This window comes from Condylura cristata, unplaced genomic scaffold (assembly GCF_000260355.1).
Source record: "Condylura cristata isolate star-nosed mole 26May11 unplaced genomic scaffold, ConCri1.0 scaffold00001, whole genome shotgun sequence".
Lineage (NCBI taxonomy): Eukaryota > Metazoa > Chordata > Mammalia > Eulipotyphla > Talpidae > Condylura > Condylura cristata.
In genome coordinates this window covers 29,916,873-29,926,017 of record NW_004567102.1, presented here as the reverse complement: position 1 = coordinate 29,926,017, position 9,145 = coordinate 29,916,873, and the positions used below count along the sequence as shown (strand labels likewise).

Below are 9,145 nucleotides of genomic sequence, written 5' to 3'. Positions count from 1 at the left end.
AGTCCAACTTCTGCTTGTATGTCAAAAAAAGATTTTTGAACTGATAAATTTATCTTAGGAAAAGCTTCGACCTTTAAAATAGTGTTGGTGAGATTTTTGTTAGGACAATATTCTAGTGTGTGTTGATAGTGGGGGTGTGTTCCTCCCTGTTTTATCTGTGGCAAAAAGGATCTCTCACATTTTGTTTTACTGTTACATTTACATCAATAATTAGTAAGACAGTCCCAAGAACTGTTTAAACCCATTTCCCCCACCCCCGGAAGGAAATCTTGAAATCTTAATCTTGAAAGTTTCATTGATACTTTTTTACATTGATATTGATTAAAGAATTAAGACATCTTGAGATATTCTTGTTGTTGGAGTTCAGGGTAGAAGTAACCCTTCTCTGTTTTTGGAGCCTGGAGGGTTAATGATGAGGCAAGACTGTCAACAATCAGAGGTGTTTCAAGTCCTGTTTTTCTTGGAATGTTTTCATTTCTTTCTCTGAATGAATGACCTGAATGAGAATGCAAAGATTTTTTCCTTCTTAACTTTATTCCTTTCAAAACATAATGTCATAATGTCACAGATATTCATTTATGGTAATCTAATTTGAATAAAATTCAGGTATATAAGCTAGAAAGTAACCCATGAGGCTCTGACTATAACAACACCAATGTGAAAAATTGTTGGGGAATGATCTTTACTGTGAATTTCTCCAACTGTTGTGATACAATTTTAAAAGTCTTTTTAAAAAATTCTGATCATTTATCTGAGAAAGTGTAATTTAGAATATTACCTTGGCAAATAGCTCTGCTGAAGACGACTACTGCAGTTTCTTTTCAGATGTTAAAACCTAAGCCCAAATCACAACATGGAGTTAAGAGCTTCAAATATTAATTACCTCTGTGTAAAAGGCAGAAGTCCTTAAAATGGTCTGCAGGTTTCCCCACAATCTTTTACAGGGTGAGCAGAGCTATATCCACTGATAACCCAGCTGCTGAGGAACTGAGTAAAGCCGACTCTAAACTTCTCAGCTGTTGACAGGCTTGACTTGCTGAGAACACTGGTTAAATATAGCACGCGCGAGCTCAGCTCCTCAACAAAGTCATTGCTCTGACAGTGTTGTGAAGGGAGCAGAAGACAGAAACCTAATCTCAGAACTCAACAACACCTAGCAACAGTTGAAAAAACTTTTAAACAAAAGTCTGGGTGGGAGATATACAACAGCCTCCAATTTCTGCTGATCGGGATTTCAGTGAGAAGAAGCTGCTTTCCCCTTCTCTCCACTCAGTTTCCTGCATGACTTCAGCTATTGGCTATTCCTAGGAAAGAAAGTGGGAAAAGCTTTTTCTTCTGTATTCTTTTGGGCTGGATAGTTTTCCAGGACTCTAGTCTCTTTTGGGCTGTGTGACAAGCCACTGGGTTCTTCAAAGGATAAACTGCTTTCCTACGGACATACCCTCGGATAAACGAGCAGTCTGCAGGTAAGACTAAAATAAGTATTCACTTAAGAAAATTTTGCTTTCACAAAAAGAGAGTTTTGTCTGATTCTGTGTTGTGTTTCCTTTGATTCTTCTTGCTCTTATCTGCGATAACACATTTAGGAATTATGATACGCATTTTGAATTACTTAACAAAAAAAATACCATCTATTCTTGGAATTATACTACACACAAAGATTTATTTAAACACAAAGATTGTTTTGATGTTCTAATAGCTACCAAAATAGTCCTGCCAAGTTATCGTTCTCCGGCAGGTAACAGAAATGTGACCAACTACAGTTTCACAGCTCCTTTTGCAATTAGGATGACTGACCAATAAAAGGGATATTTTCCTTAGAAGCAAAATAACTTTCATGTATTGCAACTAGCTGGACAGCTTGTGTGGTGAGAGGAAAGTCCCTCATGGTGTTTGTATTGCTGTACTTTTGACTTGCTGGTTTCCACTTCTCCTTTTGCTTGATTCTCTGATTACACTGGAACACCTTGTGCTGGTTCCGACCTCGTCACATTACCGTCAGAAATGCTTCTGATTAGGTGCAAAATAGCTTGGTCTTAAATCACTACTTTGCAATTGAATATAAATCTTTCAGGAGAATATTGTTTTATGTGTTCTTTAAAAAATAAATCAAGTAATTACTTGTATTATAGAGATTCTGATTTTAAATTTAAATTGGAATTTATTAGGAAAAAAATCCTCTCTTAGTTGCATGTAGTAATGTGTTTACTGTAATATGAAGGAAATCCTTTTTTTCTTGTCTTAGTATATTGTCTCCACTTCCGTGAATTGTGATGCAGTTTTATCAGAATTGCTTAGAGTGATCTATTTCACATTGAATCTGACAAAAGTTATGGCTTTATATTGGTGATATGGGTAGTATTGACACCTAGTGGTCTGGAGGTGGATTGGATTTCCATAAGATGATTGTTGCTATAAATGAACATGAAAATTTGAATGCATATTCTAACTTAAGGATAATATCAAAGATGATGACATGTACATTTTAAAAGGAATTATTTGTCAATTTAAATCAAGTTAAAGAATTTACTCAAGATTAAGTTTTGAATGAATTATTTTTTGACAAGTAAGACTATATCAACTCTTTCAGTAAAGCTCATATAGCATATGTTCTAGAAAATAAAATAGTATACACATTTTAGTATGTATATATTCCATATATATACATTATATTCTGATTATATGACTATTTTACAAAGTGAAAAAGCTAGTAACATATAATACATGTATATATGCTGTAGTGCAGAATGGCATTGGTAAACAATATAAGAGAATGAAACTCTTGATATTTTAGTGGAGATGAATTCTCTTTGTCTTGAAAGAATTTTGAAAAGTCAGAACTAAATGCTTTACATTTTTTTTTGTTTTTACCTTAGGAAGGGTCACATTGTTGGCTTACAAATGTATGTGGAAAGCCAAAATCTACCATGAGTTCTGGGTATGTAATTTCTTTTGGAGTCAGTGGGACAGAGATAGATAAATGACATGCATAGTATTTCTCTCTGATTGAAAGTCATGTTTCCTGATGAATTGAATTTTTGAGTATTATCTTCATGATTGCAGATTTACCCTTGAAAATCAAGAGCAGAACAAGTTAGACCATGTGCTTCCTCAAGTATATGCACATCAAACTTTGAGCTTTGAAGGTTATGTGCTTCCTTCACACTAGTTCGCATTTCTGTGATATTTTGGAGTTCTTCCTTCCTCCTTCACTATGAGAGTAGCTAGATTCCATTGCCATCCTACTACAATAAAGTCTGTTCTCTTCATCCTATGGATTGAACAGTGCTGTTCTCTCACTCCTCATTACTGTCCAAACCATTTTGCTCATGACCATGGTAATTTCTAAAGCATTGATATACTTGTGTCTCTACTCTTCAGTTATCTTCTGGGACTCCTATTTGATGCCAAACACCTAGGCTGGGTATTTTGAACCTTCCATCATCTGGCACATTCTTAATTTTTCCAGTTTTAGTTTCCACTAGTCAACAAGAAGTGTCTTTCTGCTTCAGATATTTTATAAACATATGCATACACAAAGTGCACATTTCAATCTCCACCTCTTCCCATTTTGTTCCCCATCTCTCCTTTCCTCTAGAGAACTTGTCCAGTCTTAAAACCAAGACAAACATATTCTAATTTAACAATAATTTCCAGACCCGTAAGATTTAGAAGTGATTCCTTCTCAGTTTATTCAGTTTGGTGCTCTGTTAGAGTTAGGATACTTTGGAGCAGATGTTTCTTCTGTAAACTTACAATAATTTTCTGAAAGTGATTAAAGCAAAACTTGATTTTGGAGCTTTTTAGTCTCATGTACATTCTGTATCTTCTATTAATATTTTTTGGTTTTAGATTTCTGATAATGATTATTTCACAAAGTACAGAGAGATAAAAGTCAAGAAATGCAACTGTAAGTCTGATTGATAACTTTTTATTTAAAAAAATTCTTTGCCCTCCCTAGTGGCGCAGTGGGTTAAAGCACAGCATTGCGAAGCTAAAGCCGCTTTCGCATGAGTTCGATTCCCTCCTGCCCCGGAGGTGACCACATGGCGTGGCAGACCTCTCCTGACCCACCCACTGCTCCCCTCAGCATTGTACTTCATAGATCTGCCTGTTCTGCTCCCCACTCTGTCTCTGGTGAAGCCTCTCGCCACTCCTGAGCCTCTGGCCTGTACCCCAGTTCTGTATGCACAAATAAATAAATCTTTTAAAAAAAAATTCTTAAAGTCTTCATAGTTTTTTTTAAAGATTTATTTATTTTATTTATTTATTCATACAGAACTGGGGTGCAGGCCAGAGATGCGGAGGGTGAGAGGATTCACCAGAGACAGAGCAGGGAGCAGAACAGGCAGATCAACGAAGTACACTGCTGAGGGGAGCAGCGGGCGGGTCAGGAGAGGTCTGCCACGCCATGTGGAGCTCCTCGCGGGCAGGCGGGAATCGAACTCATTGGAAGTGGTTTAAGCTTCTTAGTGCAGTGCTTTAACCCGCTGCGCCACCAGGGAGGGCCAAGTCTTCATAGTTTTACACGCACGTGCACACACACACACATAGGCAATTGTAACTATGCTCCTGTATGTTATTGTGGAGATGATATAGCTCTCCAGAATGAAATAGAAAGTTGACATATAGATATCACAAATATGGATAACATTTAGATATCTTTTTATTTCATTCTGGAAAACTACAGCATCTCCACAGTGAGATGCATCTCTCTCTGTCTCTCTCTCTTTCTATCACATATATACACACATGTCCTGTATTAGCATCTAGACTTATACATATTGTAACTCATAAATGTTTATCATCTTTTAGTACGAGATTCTTTTTATAGTCAATTACTTTTGGTATTTTTAATTTAAATCATGGTTCATTGTATTGGTTAGTCAAACAGTTAAGCATGGCCTTGAATGTTAAAATGCTTAATTACATGTACATGTTATAACTTCTTCCCCCTCCCAGATATATAAAAGATAATTTTATTTAAAAAATTTGAAATAACTTTAGTTTACATTGCTGTATTGTGGAAATATAGGATCCTCCACTGTCCAGTGATGTTACCATGGTGCTCCTATAGCCAAAGTACCCACAGTCCTCCATCACAGTCCATTGCTGCCTCCCCACTTTGTGCTTGCCCCACCCGTCTGTCTGAAGGCCTCAGTCATCTTCAAGGGTTAGTTTAAGTTTGGCTTTTTTGACCCTTGGTCTTCTTCCTTGATATTCCACATATAAAAGACACCATTCAGTATTTGTGTTTCTCCTGCTGACATTTCACTTAGCATAATCCCTTCCAGCTCCACCCATGTCGCTGTAGTAGTGTGCATTTACCTTTTTTGATCACTGAATAGTATTTCATTGTGTGTGTGTGTGTGTGTATATCTCATATCTTCTTGGTCCAGTAATTTGAAAAAGAAAACTAAACAAAACCAAGAATGCTCTTATTATTTTTAATCACTCATGAATCTGTATCCTGACCAAACATGAGTCATTATTTTCAAGCAAGTGTTTCTCCCCCTGTGTATACCAAAAGAAAAACTTTCTTCTTATATTTTAAGATGGCCAAGGAAGTTAAAATTACCCTTGTAAATGGGTGCTCAACAGAAATTGCTACAGGTTTTCCCCAAGGAAATTCATGAAATATTTAATATTTATTTCACAATGGCTTTGCTGTTGTAATTTTTAAGTAGTTGTTTTGAAGTGAAACTTTGTAGTAAAATACACAGTTAAACAAATGCTAATTATGTTTTTCTTTTTTGGAAAATGAATGCTTCATAAAACAGTTCCCTTAAGAAATACTATTTTGTAGATCTAGTTTATCCTCATTTTTCTTATCTGATTTCTGTAAAAATGTGTGTTTTAGAAAATCAGCATCTTGGGAAGTGAGGAAATGGCTTTAGGTTGCAAAATATTTTGTCAGAAAGGTTTAAGAGAGAAAAGGTTGGTAACAACTATGCGAAAGTGACATTTTCAAGAAGTTTATAACAATTTTATTTATACATCATTTTAGTAACAATTAAATAATAAAGTAGTTAAAAAACAGTTTTTTCCTTTAAATCTGAGTTAAAGATAAAGCAGCAAGGATATGTTTCAAGTATGAAGAAGGAGGCAAGAAAGGTTAGTAGCATCAATGAGCTAGAAGGCCTGGATTCAGATGTTAGTTCATTGTGACTCTGGGCAAAGTATTCTCAGTGCTTTACTTTCCTTATCTGTAAAATGGGGGTAATAATTTCATATCCCTGAAAGAATTGTGTTAGAGATTAAATGAATTAATAAAAATAAATTTTAAAAAGTCAGTAAATTTAAGCTTTACTACTTTATTATCACACCTTAATTAATTACACTATAAATCTAGTTATCTGTTTATTTTATCCTTTGTTGCACACAAAATTCTTGGGCACAGTCTGTGAACTCAAGTTCATAGATCATAGGAAAAAGCAGAAGAATGTATTGTTTAAATTTGGAATCCTGTTTGGGACATGCTTTGCTGCTGGGCACTTTAAGCAGACATAGTTTGAACGCCAGCCAATAAGTTAGCATGGAATTTATGTTTCAAACCTTCCTTATCACTCAGCAGTCTGCTGTCTTATAGAACCATTACTAAACAGGCTAAGAAATCACCCACCATACACTGTTCTATGGTTTCTATATTTGCACTTGGAGATAAAGTGTGTTTATGGGTATTTCCTTATAGTTGACAACAGTGGGTAATATACAGAGTCAGAGACTTCCTCCTCCATGGAGGGCTATGTTATTAAGTTTATCATTCTTTATTTTTTTCCTTAGATATTTTGTTTTGTTTTACTAACCTAGTAACAGATAAAAATGTAGAGACCAAAAAAAGTCCTCTTATGCAAGCTTCAGCCTTACCAAATAGAAATGAATTCTTGCTATTCATTGCTTTTAATCCTATTCATTCTTCTTAAATTTGACAAAAAAATATATGCCAAGACAAAGTGTTATATTTTATAGGTGCCTTTGTGGTGGGTGTAGTATGATGGCATACACCTGAAATAGTGGGATCCTGTATTTCTGAATCATATACAGTATTGTAAACCAGTTATCTTAATTAAAAATCATTTTAAAAAGTGTTATATCATTAATTATATATATATATATATATATATAATGGAATGCCTACTATTCTGTGTATTTAGTTTGACAATAATATATGGCATATTCTTGAAAGCTTATGAAGAGTAATCATGGTTTAGACCTATTTTGCTTTATTTTTCTCAACTGAAAGAATGAGCTTTTAAAAGAAAAGGAAACTGAGTTTTAGAATTGTCTCCTCTAATAAAAATCTTCTTGTAGAAAAAAAAATAGAGAGAAAAGAAGGGGAAAATGAAAGAAAACAAGGGAAGAACTTTTCCTGGATTTATAGAATACATTTTAAAGACTAGATAAAAATATAGAAACCTGAAGAAAATATTGCTGATGTTCTTCCTTTTAATTGTCAGTCAGTCTGTTCTTTATTTAATCACTAGGGAAAAGGCTGCAGGCAGAATACACCTTTCCTTGTCACAGTAACTGAGACAGTTTGATTTCGAGGGCAACACAGTGAACTGTGGAAGAACTTAGAGCAAGGAAAGTCAAACATGAATTGAGCAGTTCTAGGTGGCTGGAAACCAGCTGATTGCAGAACTTGAGGAACTCCCTGCAGACAGATGAAGAAACACAATGTTAACCAGCACCCCGGTCCCCGAGCACTTTTAAATCACAGCAGAATTGAAAAGTCAAAAGAAGGTTGGCATTTGCTTTTCCTTTTTGGCAAGTGTCATTGTGGGCAATATTGGGTGATTTATGTTTTTCAGATGCCTGTAAAAGACAGACTAAAATAAATTTTAAAGCAAATGCAGAATTTATCTCAAGTGATAATTAGCTTTTAACTGAGTTCTTAAGATTCAGGGATTCCTCTGTTTTTACTTTCTTGCTTAAATACCTACCTCCTTATAAAACATAGATGAAATGACAATTTTTACTTCATTGACCCAAAATCTTATATGTCTACACTTGAAAATAACTTTTTTTTTGCAATAATTTAAACTATAACCTAAGTTAAATTGAAGAATGAATCGTCTGCTGCTTGTTGTCTTTGTAAGGAAAATGTGTAAGAAACTCATGAAGTGAACCTGTCAGGGTTGGCCACATGCAGTCTTTAAAAATAATTTGCTGAAAATTTAAAGCCAAAAGACAATTTGATTGAAAACAGTAGACTGCTGACATCACCAAGACAATCAAGTTACTACCAACTTGCCTTGTTCATCTAAAGATCTTTGCAAAAAGAGACTTCCTCCCACACACATGAGTCATAGGTGATACAGTAAATAGGGATAGATGGACTTTATTTTTCTTCATATCTCTTTAATATACTTAAGTCTTTGGTAACTCATTTTGGGGCCTGCTTCTTTGAGGTACCACAGCATAACAGGAAAGGAAGAGGTCATAATGCTATTTCAGTGTGGTAGCCTAAGTACATGAGGAAATGACACTCGGCCTGTATTTGGACTCTTGCAGTTACTGTGACGACAACATACACTAATGGAAAACAAAGAAGTTCTGCTCACTCGGGTGAGCCAGGAAAAGTTTTGCCAGCTCAGATTTTTCCTAATTATTCTATAAGTATTGAAATGTGATTCTGTAAGTATTCAAGGGCTTTGTATTTCATTAACTGTTTAGCGCTACATGCTCTGAGAACAGCCTAGTGTTCAGATGAGAAGAGTCTTATATAAATAATGCTTAACTTTCATATGCTGATGGATTAGACATCATCTTCTAGGTTGGACATCACCAAGCCAATGCTTTGGTCACAGCTTGTTGTTTGTTTTGATCCTTAAAAAAGCCAGCTACACCAAGTTCACCCCTCAGGATGCCCCTCAACTTTAGGAAATATATAGTCCCTTTATACTCCACTCATTCTATAGATCATTGCTTAGTATCTTAACAATGACTAGGACATCTGAACCATAATTAGTGTATAATATATAATGTAAAGATAACAATACCTGCACATAACATATGTAGATAATATTTTACCTAGATGCCTAATACATTACCTATATAGCTATAACAATATTAGCTATATAAATGATGGTAATAATAGCTATCATAACCTGGAGATTGTTTTTAGCCATGCATTGTTTTAAGA

General features: G+C 35.0%; 1 protein-coding gene across 2 annotated transcripts in view; it reads left to right on the top strand.

Moving 5' to 3' along the window:
* Window positions 1-1,046: 1,046 nt before the first annotated feature.
* The window catches only part of FILIP1 (filamin A interacting protein 1), a 169,728-nt gene continuing 161,629 nt past the window's right edge, over window positions 1,047-9,145 (top strand). For both annotated transcript variants that reach the window (XM_012722642.1, XM_004673634.2), the window contains exon 1: window positions 1,047-1,466. The gene's annotated coding sequence lies outside the window, so the exon portion shown is untranslated. The remainder of the gene's footprint in view (window positions 1,467-9,145) is intronic.